Here is a 15,554-nt window from a genome sequence, read left to right as displayed (position 1 = left end):
GATATGGGAACCAATCCAACCCCAAAAGGCTAGGGAGGGCACCGTCAACAACCACCAAAGGCAGATGGCCTTTAAAGGATTTGAATTTAACGAGGAACTTGCCTTTTCCTAGTACTGGAATATTCTTTCCTTGATAGTCCCTCAAGGTGAGACGACTCTTCTGGAGCTGGTTTCTGGACAGGCTGGGTCGGATTTTCTTAAGCGTGTTCCATGAGATGATCAAGAGCGCTGACCCGTATCAACTTCCATAAGACACGGTTTACCTTCTAAATGAATAGAGAGTGTGATTTTGTTAGGTGTCAAAAAAGTGTGGTTAGCTTGGTAGCACGTATAACAATTTTCTACTTGCCTTGGTGGCCCCGGAGGGGCGTAAGAGGACGACGACTTTTGTGGAGTCACGTGTGCTGCCTGGCAGGCCCTGGCGATGTGGCCATTCTTGCCGCAATTGTTGCAGGTAGCGTTTCTGAACCTGCAAGTCGTTCTGGCATGGGAACCCCCGCAGGAGAGACACAACAGGATGTGTTTAGGCGCGTTGCTGCTCCCCGGCCTTGCTCCTACCTGTGGTTGCCTGGATGGTTTGAGGCGATGAACTTCTGAGTGTTCGGTGGGGTCTACTTCGCTCACCACTTCCTCGGAATGAACTGTGACCGGACTGGGTTTGGGCGAGATCCCTTGGATTTCAGCGGCTGAATGGGTTGCTAGCTCTGCGGCCAGGGCTTCTTCGACCGCTTGGGAGAGGTTGAGATCTTTTCTAGCCAGCAAACGCCTCTGTAACCTTAAATCTTTGACTCCACAGACGAGTTGATCAAGGAGCATGTCATCCAAGTAATTTTTAAATTCGCAGTGGAGAGCTGCGGTTCTCAGGGCGGCCATATACTGATTGATGGATTCCCCATCAGCTTGCTTCCTCATACGAAAGGCAAAACGTCTCGCGATCTGCGATGGCTTAGGGGAGTAATGGTTGGAGAGTGTCTCCAACAGCTCGGCCCAAGGGACGTTCTTTATCTCTCTAGGTGCGAATAGCGCTGTGGCGGTATCGAAGACTGTGGCCCCGCAGTAGCTCAGGAAGTACGACTTCTTCCTGTGCTCCGTGGCATCGGCCAGACCGATGGCATCAATGTAGTGATTGAAGCGGTTTCTGTAAGAGTCCCACTTTTCTTCATCTGGCTTAAATGGCGGGAACGCCGGATTTGAATTCATTTTGGGTTTTCAGTCTGTTGGTAGACTGACCAATCTCTCTGGGAATACGAGGCCCTGATGAGTGTGGCGGCTGTAGCTGCAGCACCTACCTTGCTTAGTGCTTACAGCTCTTAGAGGTTCTCTCTGTGTTACGCGCTCTATGTGACTCTTGGCGGCTATGGCTATAGCGCCGTAACTGACTTCAGTTTGAATTTCGCGCCCTCACAAGGGCGTAGGTGGCTATAGCTGTAGTGTCGTGCTGACAGCTATTCAAACTGCGCGCCCAATATATTCTGGCGGCCGTGAGTGCGGCGCCGAGCTTCGCTAACAACAGAATTCAAACAGCAACGGTTGAATTCTGTGCTCATGAACGCTGGCGGCTGAGGCTCTCAGCGCCCTACTTTCACCAAGTAGCTTTCTAACTGAGCGGCTACAATGCTCCACTTTCACTTCCGCAATCAACGACTGACCGAGCTCTCAACGGCGCGGCTACGGCTCAGTGTTAGGTGTGTGTCTTCAGCTCTTTTGATAGTTACTGCTGGTTGGCCTGATCCCATCCTCGTCGCCAATGTTATAGCTCAGAAATAATGGGAGGCCACACCAGAGCGTTACAAGAACACACTTTATTCAGGGAATAAAGGGGGCTGTCGCGTCTGCATACTAACACGCAGACCTGCTCAGCGAACAGCAACTGGCTCGACCTAGCAACCGGCTTTTATAGCCGGCTGTCGAAGGGAGCCAGCCAATGGGAGTGGCAAACGCCCCTGCGGTATGGACGGACCTGGTTGGGAACTTGTGTCAGCCCCAAGGACATAACATCCCCCTTTCTTTCTTATTCTTTCTTTGTTCCTTCCTTCCATCTCTCCCTGTCTTTGCCTATCCCTTTTCTTCCTTTTGCTTCCTTTCTCTCTTTTCTTTCTCTTTCTGTTTTCTTTCTTGTCTCTTTTTCCTCTCTCATTCCCTCTTTTTCTCTCTTTCTCCCCTCTCTGTATCACTCTCTCTCTCTCTGCGTCTTTCCCTGTCTTCCCCCTCCCCCCCAACTTTGTGTGTGTGTGTGTGTGTGTGTGTGTGTGTGTGTGTGTGTGTGTGTGTGTAAAAGAGAGGCATGGATAAGTCTGACCAGGTCGGGTCTCTTTAAGAACCTCCCCAACTATGAACCGGCCCTTTCAGGGGACACTTTTCCCCAAGCAGGACGAAGCTTCTCTCCAATGGGACCAAAAGGACCTCTAACCAATCATGATTCAAATTCATCTGAATTCAGGCCCTGCTCAACAGAATTCCCTTGTTCTTTGCCATTTTGGGCACAAGGAGCAAACAAAACTGGAGCTCTTAGTGACACATTCTCCAGCCCTTGTGGGTTTCTCACCAGTTTGAAGGAGATACTAAACTGTTATGACTCCCCTTCGAAATTCAAAGAAACAAAACAGAAAGCAGCCGTTTCACAAGTAAATCAAACGGAAAGAAGTCTTACAAGATAACAGCTGGCAGAAACCACAGCATAAATCTTTACTCTGTCCGACAAACTAGTCCTGGCAATAAATCTCCAGCCTCAGAGCTCCTTGCTGTAACGTCTTCACTCAAATAGTTATTTTGTTCCTGGCAAAATGTACCAGCCCAGCTGTGTCCTTTTATACTCATTAAGGCAATGTGCTAATTTACTGACTTGCCCTTCTCATTCGCTCCAGCTGATTTTGCCTTTTCAACGGTCTTCTATTTTTTACATTTAACCACAAATTTTCCAAGTTCTCATCTCCACTAGAAGACTCTCTCAAAACTTCCCTGTCAGCCATTCCCGGCTGTTGATCAGATAAGGAAACAGAGGAGGTCAAAGGTCCTGACAATTCTAATACATCAGGTCTGTCATCCTTTGTCACATCCATCTCCTCATCCTGGTTATCAGTCCAATCAGTAAGCCAGGCCGGCTCATATTGTTCTGCCATGATGTCTTCACTTGAACTCATATCAATCACAGGAGCTGAATCCAAGCCCAGAGCCACAACACTAAACCATAGATGGTTCACAAAATGGAGCAGTGCGAGAAGATAAGGGTGATAGCGAAGCGGCCGGGTCCCTATTTCCACGCTCTCTCCCCCACTCTGTGTGTTTGTTTGTCTCTCTGTCTTTCTGTCTGTCTGTCTGTCTCTCTCTCTCTCTGTGTGTGTGTATCTCAAAGTCGCAGCATGGCCAAGCCAGCAAGCTCTCTTTGGTGCTCTTCACTAGGTTGGATGACCTGGAGCGACTGAGATCCCAGTGAGCATTGCACCACAGGTTCACCTGATCTCCCACTTCTTTGGTGTTGGCGTTATGAGACCATGGGTTGAGGCTTGGGCTGACATGTGACAGCAGTGCCTTTAGCTGCACTCACTTGTAAGAGTCCAAATAATCTGGCAAAGACACCGCAGTCACTCAGGTAGACCTTCCCCCCTCCGCAGTCCTCCTCCTGCAGAAAATGGCCATTCCCTGAGTTAAGAAGGCAAGGAGTTGCACCTCATCTCACCCAATTCCTAGGACTACCCCAAATGGTCCCAATTCGGCACGGAGAGAGTGGCTCCCCTGGCAATCCCCCTTTCCCTCGATGCTCTGACTTCCCGTGGCCCACCAGCGGCCTGAATGCCAGGTCGGACCACTAGAAGGCCACTTCCCCACTTCTCAGCAGTGCTCCTGTGCTGGCCACTGCAGGACCCTCCACCTCCTTTCCCAAATCATTCAAAACGACGAAGCCTGTTGCCGAAATGGGTGCGACCGGATGGGTGTGGCAGGGCCATCCAGGGGTGATTGTTCAGGGACCAACAAAGGGGCTGCGATCAGGAGAGGGAAGGGATGGCAGGCAGATGAGCCATGCTCCCTGGTTGTCCCCCCACACCTATGTCCCCCACCGGCACGGCCCAGCAGCTGCGGTGAATCCCAGTTAAATTTCGCTGTACGGGAGGACATGTAGAAAGGCTTTTATTCTCCTGATGCTGGGAAAGGAAGAGAATCTTTCCCAGCATAGTGAAAAGTTTGCAACTTCCACTCCAATAGGGAAACAGGCAGCTCTCGGCGGCAGAGACACAGCCCGCTTGAATCCTGTTTCTCTCTGCCGCCCAGAACTGTGCGGGGAAAGACTCTCTTGCTCTCCCAGCAGTAGGAGAACTTGAGCCTCTCAACATGCCTTCCAGTACAGCTAAATGTAGCTCAGGTCCCCACCAGTCTGCATCTCTCCCCCCCGCCTGGATTCACCGCAGCTGATGGGCCTTCCCTGCTGGGGGTTAGGGGGGCAGGTGGTGGCAGCAAAAGGCAAGTGGAGGGGGGAAGTGACTGGCAGTGGCAGGTTGGTGACTGGGCTCCAGAGCTTGCAGAGCCTCCCTCACCGAGGGAGATCAGGCAGGGCCACAGCAGAAGGCATGCAGCAATGGCTAGCCTGGCAAGTGTGCAAAAGCAGGCTGCAGGCAATGCTGCACATGCACGATAAGGACTGACTGGGCACAGAGGGGAGGGGCGGGAGAAGAGGGGCAGGGCCAGCCAGTGGTGCGATTTGCTGGTTCTCTGAACTGCACAGTATCATAACAACCAGTTCTATAGAACTGGACAGAACCAGTAGAATCTCACCCCTAGTTCCATCTCTCGAGACTTTTCTATTTAATATAGTCCTTAATAATTTAATAAAATAATTTAATAAAATAAAAACATGGCATTTCACATCATTCCAGCATTTTTAGGGAGAGGATCAGGCAAACAGGCTGGTGTTTGGTTCCCACAGCTTCCTCCTGACCTCTTTTCCTATTCATTCTCTCACACCCACCCACATGTTTAGCTGCTGTCGGTTGGAACAAGTACATCAATCATTTTTTAATAAGGTGTCAAGTTCAGTATCTGTTGCTGAACAACTGAATTCCTCTCAATTTTACAGAGGTCTCTTTAGCAATATTTATTGAAAGGGGAGGGAACTACAAGAATTCCAGTCATTCAACAATTCCCCATTTTGAAACATACAGATATCATTTTCTTTGACTCCTGCATACTATCTAAATGGAAATCAAATAAAAGAAACATTAACAATTCTTCCACTATCATAATGATGCTATATCTCATGTTTTTACATTTGTTCTGGCTGTGAGATGCTCCTTTGTGTTCAGCTCTGGCCTCAGAAGGATAATGTAGCACTTGGGGATGAAGATGCAGACCAGTAGAGCAGCACTGGAGGCCAGGATGGAGAAGACCTGCACAGCCACCATGTGTTTCCCTTTGGTGCTGAGGTAGGTGGGCACAAAAGTCACCCAGACACTGCAGAAGACCAGCATGCTGAAGGTGATCAGCTTGGCTTCGTTGAAGGCCCCAGGCAGATTCCTGGCCAGGAAAGCCACCGTGAAGCAGATGGCAGCCAGGAAGCCCATGCAGCTGAGGGTGACGTAGAACATGACAACGGCCCCTTCATTGCATTGCAGGATGATCTCTCCAGGCTGGGAGTGGAGGTCAGAGTCAGGGAAGGGGGGAGAAACTCCCAGCCAGATGGAACAAATGAGAATTTGGATAGCAGAAGAAGAAAGGATGATGGAGTTGGCCAAGCTCTTCCCCAACCATCTCTTTACTCGGTTTCCTGGTTTTGTGGCCAGGAAAGCCAGCACCACTGTGATGGTTTTGGCCAAGAGAGAAGAAACAGCGACCGAGAAGATGATGCTGAAAACCGTTTGTCGGAGAAGGCAGGTGGCTTTCTTTGGTTGACCAATGAAAAGAGAAGAAGACAAGAAGGAAAGCAGGAGGGAGACCAGGAGGATGTAGGAGAGGTCCCGGTTGTTGGCTTTGACAAGGGGAGTTTCTCAGTATTTAATGAAGATGATTAAAACAAGGCTTGTGGTTAGGAACAAGAATAGGGCAAAAGAGACCAGGATGATGCCCAGAAGTTCTTCATAAGACAGGAAGGTTATCACTTTGGGGATACATTGGACTCTTTCTTTATTTGGGTATTTATCATCTGGACACTTGGTGCATTTTTCTGTATCTGAGGGGGAGGAAAAAAACCAACCGCATATTTCTTTGTCCTTTGCATTTCAAGATATATTGTACGTTCTTTGGCAACAAGTGATTATTGAGAGCATTTTCTGGGATGGATTTCTTTATATCTCCAGAGACAGAAAATAAGTGTATCACTTGTTAAAAAATATAGCTATGGTATATTTTTGACAGGCTATGAAATTGAGTGAAGGCTTAGGACTTGAAAGATTTCCTTTGTAATGTTCAGAATATTGATAGGAACCTCCATTACTAAAGGTAAATAATGAATCAATTAATCTTTCTAGAGAAACGTATCTGTCAGGTGTCAATTCTTGTCATACTTGCCTCAGAGGATGCTGGCAGATCAAGTGACTGCTGCAAATAATTTGGAATGGCCATTGGAGCAGTGGTGATACGGGTGCAGCCAGAAACAGGCATCACTATCCATGCCACCACATTGTGTATCTCCTATATCAGCAATACCTTTTCAGTGTTCCTCAAAGGGAACCCATGTAGACTGCATTGCAATCCTCCATTCGGGAGGTGGACCTAAAACAATTCCTCGTGTTTCAAGGAACTCGGGTGTTCCTAGAGAAGTAAATGTGGAAGGAAGGACACATCCAAGGTAAAAAGAAGAAATATTTTCTCTGGCAGTAGTAAATCCTGCCCAATCTTCCACTGCCACCTCTCTCTATCCAGCCCTTCCTTCACAGTCTTTTTGCTCTTCTGTTTAGAGAAGAAATGGGGCATTTTGGAAATAAACCGGAAATCAATTATGCTTCAAAGTCTTTTTTAATTCACACTTTCATGACAATGCTCTGGATGGATCCAGTTCCACCAGGCCTCCCATTTTCCTCTGGTGTCACCCACCTTTCTGAGTGGAGAAGGTCCCCTCCGGACAAGGAACACAGTCGTAACAGCAAACTGGCTCTCCTTCTCGAGCCCTCTTGACAAATCCAGGATGACAACTTTCCACACATTCAGATTGAGGAAAGGACTGAGCAGAAAAAAAACAGGATTGCCAAAGGAAATGTGTTAGGACTCTCCGTCCATGGAAAATGGAGGTAAAAATGGATATTAGACAAGATATTAGATATTAGCCTCTGGTCTTCACTTAAGTAAAGACAAAATCTCTCACTATTTCCAAATGGTTGGAGATATAACTTCTGGAAGATTCTTCCTTTAGTTCCTCTCTTTTGCTTTTGGCATCTCACATTGCCAAAAAAAAAAAAAAAAAAAGGCCTTCATTAAATAGAAAAGTCTGGAGAGATTGAACCAGTGGTGGGATTGTACTGGTTCTGTCTATTCTATAGAACCGGTTGTTATGATTCTGCGTAGTTCAGAGAACTGGCAAATTGCACCACTGACTGGCCCCTCCCCTCTCCACCTGCCCCTCCCCTCCGCGCCCAGTCAGTCCTTATCATGCATGCGTGGCATGGCTTACAGCCTGCTTTTGCCCACTCGCCAGGCCAGCCATTGCTGCATGCCTTCCGCTGTGGCCCTGCCTGATCTCTCTGGGTGAGGGAGGCTCTGCAAGCTCTGGGGCCCAGTTGCCTATTTGCCACTGCCGGTCACCTTTAACCCCCCAACCCCACTTGCCTTTTGCTGCCACCACCCGCCGCCCTCACCCCCAGCAGGGAAGGCCCAGTATCTGCGGTGAATCCAGGCAGGGGGCGAGATGCAGACTGGTGGGGACCTGAGCTACATTTCGCTGTACTGCAAGAGATGTGGCGAGTCTCGTGTCCTCCTACTGCTGTGAGAGCAAGAGAGTCTTTCCTGGCACAGCTCAGGGTGGCAGAGAGAAACAGGATTCAAGCGGGCTACTTCTCTGCCAGAGAGAGCCGCCCATTTCCCCATTGGAGAGAAAGTTGCAAACTTTTCACTGTGCCGGGAAAGACTCTTTGTTACTTCTTTCATTTCTTGTTTTTGGAATCCAGACAGGCTGAACAGGCGATCCTCCTCCTCCTCCTCCTCCTCCTCCTCCTCCTCCTCCTCCTCCTCTCATAACCAGCGGTTGTGGCAGGGCCGGGAGGGTGCATGCGCATGGGGAGATGCTCCTCAAGCAAATGCCAAAGCACAGCCCACCCAGTCACATGGCCACCAAGCCACACCCATAAATTAAGCCACGCCCACAGAACCGGTTGTTACAAAATTTGAATCCCATTCCTGGATGGAACTGAGAAAAGATTTCAGCATTAAGTGATAACCAGCCGGTTCCTTCTCATGACCCCATTAACACGCATTTCTCCCCTCTTCTTACACCCATAATTTGAAGGTGTGATATCAGAACAATCTTGATAATTTCAGGTGAACTGAAAGCCTTGGAGCTGCTTCCTAGGAGCAGAAGGCCCATTGCTCCATCCCAGGGAGGGTGAAAGGGAGGCATGGAGAGCTCTGGCCAGGTCTGGCCTCCTTAAGAGCCTCCCAGATTATGGAGCTGCCCCTTCAGGGGACACTTTTCCCCAAGCAGGATGAGAGGAAGCTTCTTTCCCCCAATGGGGCCAAAAGGACCTCCGTCCAATCACGATTCAATCCCATCCGATACAGTCCAAGCCTGGATTCAGGCCCCGGTCAGCAGAATTGCCACCTTCGTTGCTCTTCTGGGCACAAGGAGCAAACAGCCAGAAGCTACTAGGGACACATTCCCCAGCCCTTGTGGGTTTCTCACCCATTTGATGGAGACCCTTAATTGTATGTGGTCCACAAAATGGAACAATATGGAAGCCTCCCAAGCAGCTTAAGGGAAAAGTCCGGTTTCTACTGCCCAGATTCAATTCTCGGTGAAGATCAACCACCTTTGGGGAATAGCATCAGCCTTCTTGAAATGGGACCTCAGGCTTTGGAAAACAGAGAAAAGACAGCAAAACTTTCTCCTACCTTGTTGAGAACCTTTAGCTGTGAAAGAGCATCTTGGTTGAAAGAAAGTCTCTGTCTTTGCAAATACGCCAGATTCTCTCTCCTGGGATCATCCCTGGGAAGAACCAAGAAGCCCGAAATGAACAGATCTGCTGCTACCTCTCCATTTGGGTCCATGTAGAGTTTAAGGTCTGAAATATTGACAAACTCATTCTTCTCCAGGAAAGGATGGAACTAGAATGGGAACATGCAGCAATTTTAAAAGCAGAAAACTTTGTTTCTTATCCCAGACGCTTTTTCACATTTGAATCTGTTAGATCTGGGAGGATGGTTCAAGAACGGAGGCAAGACTCAGATAACAACAACAGCTCTTTATTAGTGACTTCAGATCTGAGCGGAACATCCCAGCTGCAGCAGCCCCTTATATAGGGCTGGCTGCGGCTAGGCAGCCAATGAAGGCGATTTGAGTTTGCCGCTCTTGGCTGGGCCAATTGTGGCAGCCCGTTTACTAGCCAATCGGATCAGTCTGCGGTGACCAATCACAATCTGCTATTCACGGGCCAATCAGAGTTGCAGGCTTTCGAGTCTGCTAGTCCAGAACAGAATCTGTCTTCTGTAGTTACAGATATGCTTTATTAGGAAAATAGGTGTTACCACTATCTTACAAGTGAACGAAAAAAGTTCACAAAAAATTGTCGATCATATTTTGACAATATAGATTTTGATAAAATATAGTTGAAAAACATAAAAAAGGAGATTTATGAACTCCCTGAAAGCAACAGGTTGGTTATCAGAAACACGGATTTCTGAAGAAGAAAATTGTCAGGGTCATCCTCTCCCAGGAAGCCCAGACAGGAAACCTGAGCTAGGCCCACTTCGCTGTAATGCTGCACTGACAGGATTTGGGGAGTCAGAAAGTACAAATCTCCCACCAACCCTTTTTTTATGCAGCTGTAGGTGTCCTCCTCTTCTCTGCTTCTTCCCCAGGCAGAATCTCTCCTCCACCCCCCAAAAGTCATTCCCTCCTATCACGGCCCTTTCTAAATGGGTTGTGGGAAAGGGGGGGATATAACTTATGTGCTCTATGCAGGTCATCCTCACATATTATTTCATTTCCTAAATACATTATGGAAATACTGCTGATATAACTCGATCTCAGGAAAGAGTAACAAACACTTTTGTGATGTGATCAGAAACCCAGTTAAGTGAGGGGTGGATGGTATGATAATTAAGTGGATAAAAACTGATTTAAAAATGGTACTCAAATAATCTTTAGTTTTTTTAATCTTTGTCATGAAAGTGGGAAGATACAACATTTTGTCATTAAGTCATCAATTTTTCTATGTTGTGATTAATATAATAGTGTTGATAAATCGCTATTATACAAGATTTATAACAATTCTTCTTCTTCTTTTTCTTCAGCGTTTGTCTCGCGCTCGGGCGAGGTCCGCTAATGTCCTTGAGTACTGCTTCCACACCTCTCTGTCTGCCACGTGTGTCGGGTCTGCCTTCACGATCTCTAGATCGGCCTTGATCGTGTCCATCCAGCGTTGTTTAGGTCTACCACGCGGTCTCGCTCCTCCGACAGTCACCTTCATTACAGATTTGATGATGGATTCTTCCTTGGCGCGGCTCACGTGGCCGAACCATCGTAGCCGGGACTGCCTCATGACCGTGGGGATGGGCACGACGTTGAACCGTCTCACGCACTTCTTCGTTCCTGACGCGATCGAGTAGGGTGAGGCCTACCGACCATCGGAGCATTCGCATCTCCATTATCTGGAGTCTGCTTTCGACTTCTTTGGTCGTCGGCCAGCACTCTGCGCCGTATATGGCCACGGGACGCACCACAGAGTTATAGATTTTCGCCTTCAGGCGCATCGGCATCTTCTTGTCACAGAGGACGCCCGTGACGGACTTCCATTTGCCCCACGCTGCATTGATCCTGGCTGCCACCTCAGTTTGTAGTAGGCCTTCTTCCCCAAGAGTAGTTCCCAGGTACTTGAAGGTGGAGGCGCGCGGTAGCTCCTGCCCGTTCACGTGGATGGAGCCTGTCATTTCATTGTCAGTGGTCAGGTATTCGGACTTCTTTAGGTTCAGCCGGAGCCCGAACTGCTCGAGGCGGTCGTGCCACTGTTGGACTCGGTGCTCGAGTTCAGCCTTGCACAGGTTGGCCAGGAACACATCATCGGCGTAGAGCAGCGTCCATGGGGCGGGCGTGTACAGGTCGTGTGTAATTGTGTCCATCACCAGAATGAACAGCAGTGGTGAGAGAGCAGAGCCCTGGTGTACGCCGACGGTAATATTAAACTCCTCTGATATCCCCGCTGCCGCTTTACACGGCTTTTGTGACATCTGTATAGGAGTTGGACCCATTGTACGAGCAGCTCAGGCACGCCGTGATCTCGCAGTGCGTACCAGATGAGATCATGCGGGACTCGGTCAAGGCCTTTTCCAAGTCTAGGAAGGCGGTGTGGAGCGGGATTTTCTTCTCTCTGTGAGCCTCCATCAGCATCCGCACACCGAAGATGGCGTCGGTGGTGCCGCAGTTCTTGATGAATCCAGCCTGGTTGACGCTGATGTCGACGATGTCCCGAATGCGCTTATCAAGGACGCGTTCAAAGTTCTTCATAGTGTGTGACAGTAACCTGACCGGTCTGTAGTTGGAGCAGTCCGCTGGGCTGCCCTTTCCCTTCCAGATCGGAACAGTGGTGCTGCGGTACCAGTCGTGTGGCACTTTTCCCGTGGAGACGATGTTGTTGAACAGCTCGCACAGCCACAATGCCGAGCCCGGTAGTGCCTTTTTCCAGAAGTCGGCAGGGATGTCGCCTGGTCCTGTTGCCTTACCGCTTTTCATGGCCTTGATGGCGTCGGCGACCTCGCTGGCATAAATGCCTGAGACTGGGCCTTCAACTGGGTCACCTCGCGGGTTCGTGGGTGTGGAACTCCTCGGTGGAGATCTTCTCGGTATTGCCGCCACCTCTCCGCAGCGTCTCTGGGGTTGACGATCAAATTTCCCCTTTCGTCGTTGATCCCATGAAACTGGTCAATGTCCAGGGTCTTCCTGTGTCTGCTTTTGGCTAGGCGGTAGATCTCATTCTCGCCTTCTCGCGTGTTCAGCTTCTCGTAGATGTCATCGTAGTGGGAGCTTCTGGCTGTCGCTACTGCTTTCTTGGCTGCCTTTTTGGCCGCCTTGTATTCGCAGAGCTTCTCGCTGGTCTTGTCCTGAAGAAAGGCCTTGTAGAGCCGTTTCTTCAGGTGTACGGCATCTTGTACTTCCGGTGTCCAGAGCCATGTATCTCGCTCGATGCGTCTCCGTCCTGGCTTGGTGCAACCAAGCTGTTGGCAGCCGGCAGTGTGAACAGTGCTCTTCAGCATGGACCACGCTTCCTGTGGCCCGTCGACCATCTGCAGGAACTGCTCCGGTTTGATGAGGGGTCCCGCCATCTTCTTCTGGTTCCACCACTTGATTCGTGGCTGGTCTGCATTCCTTTTGTCAATCCTGGTCTTGGGCTTGCTGACTGCTCGATTCGTACGGGTACACCTTGGCGTTGAGCACGTTTTTAGCGGCTCTTCGTCGTACGATGATGTAGTCGATCTGTGTGTGGTGGCTCCCGTTTCTGCTATGGTAGGTGAGGAGTTGAGATTCTCGCCTAATGAAGCAGGTATTCGTGATGGTCATATCATGGGAGTCGGCAAAGTCCAGGATCCTCTGGCCATTCTCATTCGTATCGCCTGTGCCGTGCCCACCGTGGCACTGGTGTCCGTTTTTGTCCCGCCCTACATGACCATTCAGGTCGCCCGAGATGATGATGTCGTCTTCGTGTGGGATCTGCCTGAGTTGGATGTCGAGCAGTTCCCAGAAGGTATCCTTCTCCTCCTCGTGACATCCGGTCTGAGGGGCGTAGGCGGACAAGATGTGTAGGCGCTGCCTCTCGGTCGCTACGACGATTATCATCAGTCGCTCTGTGAGGCGCTTAACTTCTGCGACGGAACTTTGCCAGCTTGGACTGACAACCACAGCTACACCGCCGCGGTTTTCCTTACAGCTGGTGTATATGATCTTGTAGCCGCTCTATAGTCGTAGCCTTGTTGCCCTTCCAGCGAGTTTCCTGGAGGCAGCAGATGTCCAGCTTCCTGTCCCGCATGGCCCTGACGATCTCGGTCGAGCGTCCAGTCAGCGAATCCACGCTCCAGGTGGCCACCTTGAGCGTCTGGCAGTCCTCTGTTCCCGCTTGCGTTTTTCACACGGATCGGGTAGTCTCCGTGCGCATCGGACCCGGACGCAGTCGCCCGAACGCGGTAGCATTGGACGTGTGTTTTGTAGTGGACGTTTCCACCATGTTGATGCGGCATTTGAGTACTCCAGCCGCCTGTCACGTGGGCCTGTCGTCCGGAGGGTCTGCTCTCAGTTACGGTCAGCGTTTGACGGCTTCGTGCATCCAGGGGACACCACTTGGAGGTGGCAGACCGCTCATCCCCCCAAGATTTATAACAATTCTCAGGCAAATATACTTTTATGTTATTTAAACATTACCAACTTTCCAGAAAAATATTTATGATTTCCTCCTAGAAAAAATGTATGACTAAAAAGCAGTAGAAAACTATCTGGATTTTAGCATTTCATAAATTATAGTATCTCATATAAGAACATTAATGATGCACTGGATGAAGGATTGTGCCAAGCTTGATAAGTATACAAGGGAGCCAGTTTTGTCTTCTGGTGAAGCCCCTGAAGTAGAAAGCAAGAGGCTGTGAGTTCATGTCCCGCCTTGGTCATGAAGCAGACTGGGGGATTTGGGCCAGTCTTTCAGCCCAACTCAACTCACAGGGTTGTTCTTGTGGGGAAAATGAACACACAACTACTCATTGGTACTCAGCCCCCGTGGCTTCTGCAGGGAAGGGCTTTTAAGGATTGGGGATGAGTTAGTGCACTTAGTGAACTCAAACAAGGCCTCAAAGATCTGGAAATCCAACAAGATGGGGCTGCTCTTCCCAAGAATGTTTATTTGAGCAGCCTTTAGAGCAACGAGATATTTATATCGAATAACCCTGCCAAAAGTCCAAAGGGAATTAACCTCCGAGAGCTGCAACGGAGTTCCCAGAGCCGTTTCAGGGGGCCGATACAAAGAAAGAGCGCCTGAGCTGAGACTGGGACCCTGTGGTCAAGGGGCCACTCGAACTGCAGCTCATGCAGATGTGGTATTCAACCGGTTCTCACCGGCTCAGGTGAACCGGTGGTCACCCCTCATTGGCCACACCCCCGAATCGGGTCACCTGCTTGTCCCAGTCGCTCTCCTAGCTTTCCCTACCACCTGGTGGCTGTGGCGCAGATCGGGCAGATGTCCCAGGGCTGTTGCACATGTGCACTGTGTTTATCGCCGCTACTCATGCAGATTACATTTTCTTCCTTCTCCCGGCGGATGCGCTTCTTCCAGCCCGGCCCGGCCAGCCAGCAGGGGAGTGGGCGGACATCCCGGGTCTTCTCGTCCCCCTTGTCGCGATATGCCTGCAGGAGCCCCTCAGGCCAGCTGAGCTGAGAGCCACCATTCCCAGGCTTCTACTCTCCCATGCTTGGTTGATGCCTCTTCACCTTCCTGAAGCAGCTGGCCCTGCCCCTCACCCTCCCCTCCCTCGCCTGGCCTGAGAAGCGAAAGGGGACGGTGGGGGATAGCACAGAGTCCGGGTCCCTATCTTCCCCTCTCTCTCCCCCACTCTCTGCGTCTGTGTGTGTTTGTGTGAGACAGAGAGAGAGAGAGAGAGAGAAAGAGCGGGGGGGGGCAAGAGAAGAAAAAAAGAAAGAGCAAGAAAGAAAGAGGGAGAGAAAGAGAGAAAGAAAGAGAGGAAGAATGGAGAAAGTGAATGAGATATATGGATGGATAGATAAATACATGGAAGGAGGGAGGGAGGGAGGGAGAAAAAAAGGAGAGGAAGGAAGGACACAAATCCTGGTTTCAGAAGACTCTTTGAAGTAGCACAGCAATCTATGGCTGGCATGCAACGAATCTCAGAGGTCATCTAGTCCAACCGCCTTCTCCAGCAGGAGGTCCTTACAGAATCAAAGAATAGCAGGGTTAGAAAGCTCTGTGTGTGTTTGTCTGTGTGTGAGTGTTTGTGTGTGCATGTGTGTTTGTGTGTTTGTGTTTATGGTTGTCAAAACTCCAAAAACAGGACAAGTAACTCTGGGGAGATCAGTCATAAATTAGAACACTTGTTAAGCAACCGGCCATTAAGCGAGGACCAATTGTATTTGGTTTGCCAGTCACAGGGCCCCCTGGCCCAGCCCACTCAGTCACATGGCCACAAAGCCACGCCCATCTGCTCATGCGACCACCAAGCCATGCCCACAAATTCAAGCCATGCCCACAGAACCAGTAGTAAAAATATTTGAATCCCACCAGTGAGTTCACAGCCTGCTATGCGGCATCTCCTATCAGGACTCAGGGATTCACTTTGTGATGCCTCTCCTAATAAAATATCCGGGAAATACGGATATTACGTGCAACTGCAGTTCTCAGATCAATAGGAAGGAGTTTCTGAATGGGACC

At 49.8% G+C, this 15,554-nt stretch overlaps 1 protein-coding gene and 1 pseudogene across 2 annotated transcripts in view; one reads left to right on the top strand and one right to left on the bottom strand.

Annotated features, from left to right (window-relative positions):
* LOC148123655 (vomeronasal type-2 receptor 26-like) overlaps nucleotides 1–15,554 on the top strand; it is a 247,112-nt gene that overhangs the window by 34,788 nt on the left and 196,770 nt on the right. The gene's annotated exons all lie outside the window — the stretch shown is intronic.
* The window catches only part of LOC148123663 (vomeronasal type-2 receptor 26-like), a 13,704-nt pseudogene continuing 3,199 nt past the window's right edge, over nucleotides 5,050–15,554 (bottom strand). Inside the window, exons 2-4 of the transcript XR_015740601.1 lie at nucleotides 9,028–9,240; nucleotides 7,021–7,147; nucleotides 5,050–6,157 (exon numbers count right to left, since the gene is read on the bottom strand). The product of XR_015740601.1 is annotated as a vomeronasal type-2 receptor 26-like (transcript). The remainder of the gene's footprint in view (nucleotides 6,158–7,020; nucleotides 7,148–9,027; nucleotides 9,241–15,554) is intronic.

Source organism: Pseudonaja textilis, unplaced genomic scaffold (genome assembly GCF_049901715.1).
Source record: "Pseudonaja textilis isolate UNSWEBS1 unplaced genomic scaffold, rPseTex1.2 PTEXSCF26, whole genome shotgun sequence".
In the NCBI taxonomy this organism is placed as follows: Eukaryota; Metazoa; Chordata; class Lepidosauria; order Squamata; family Elapidae; genus Pseudonaja; species Pseudonaja textilis.
The sequence above is the reverse complement of the archived record's forward strand: the minus strand, read 5'-3'. Positions and strand labels throughout refer to the sequence as shown.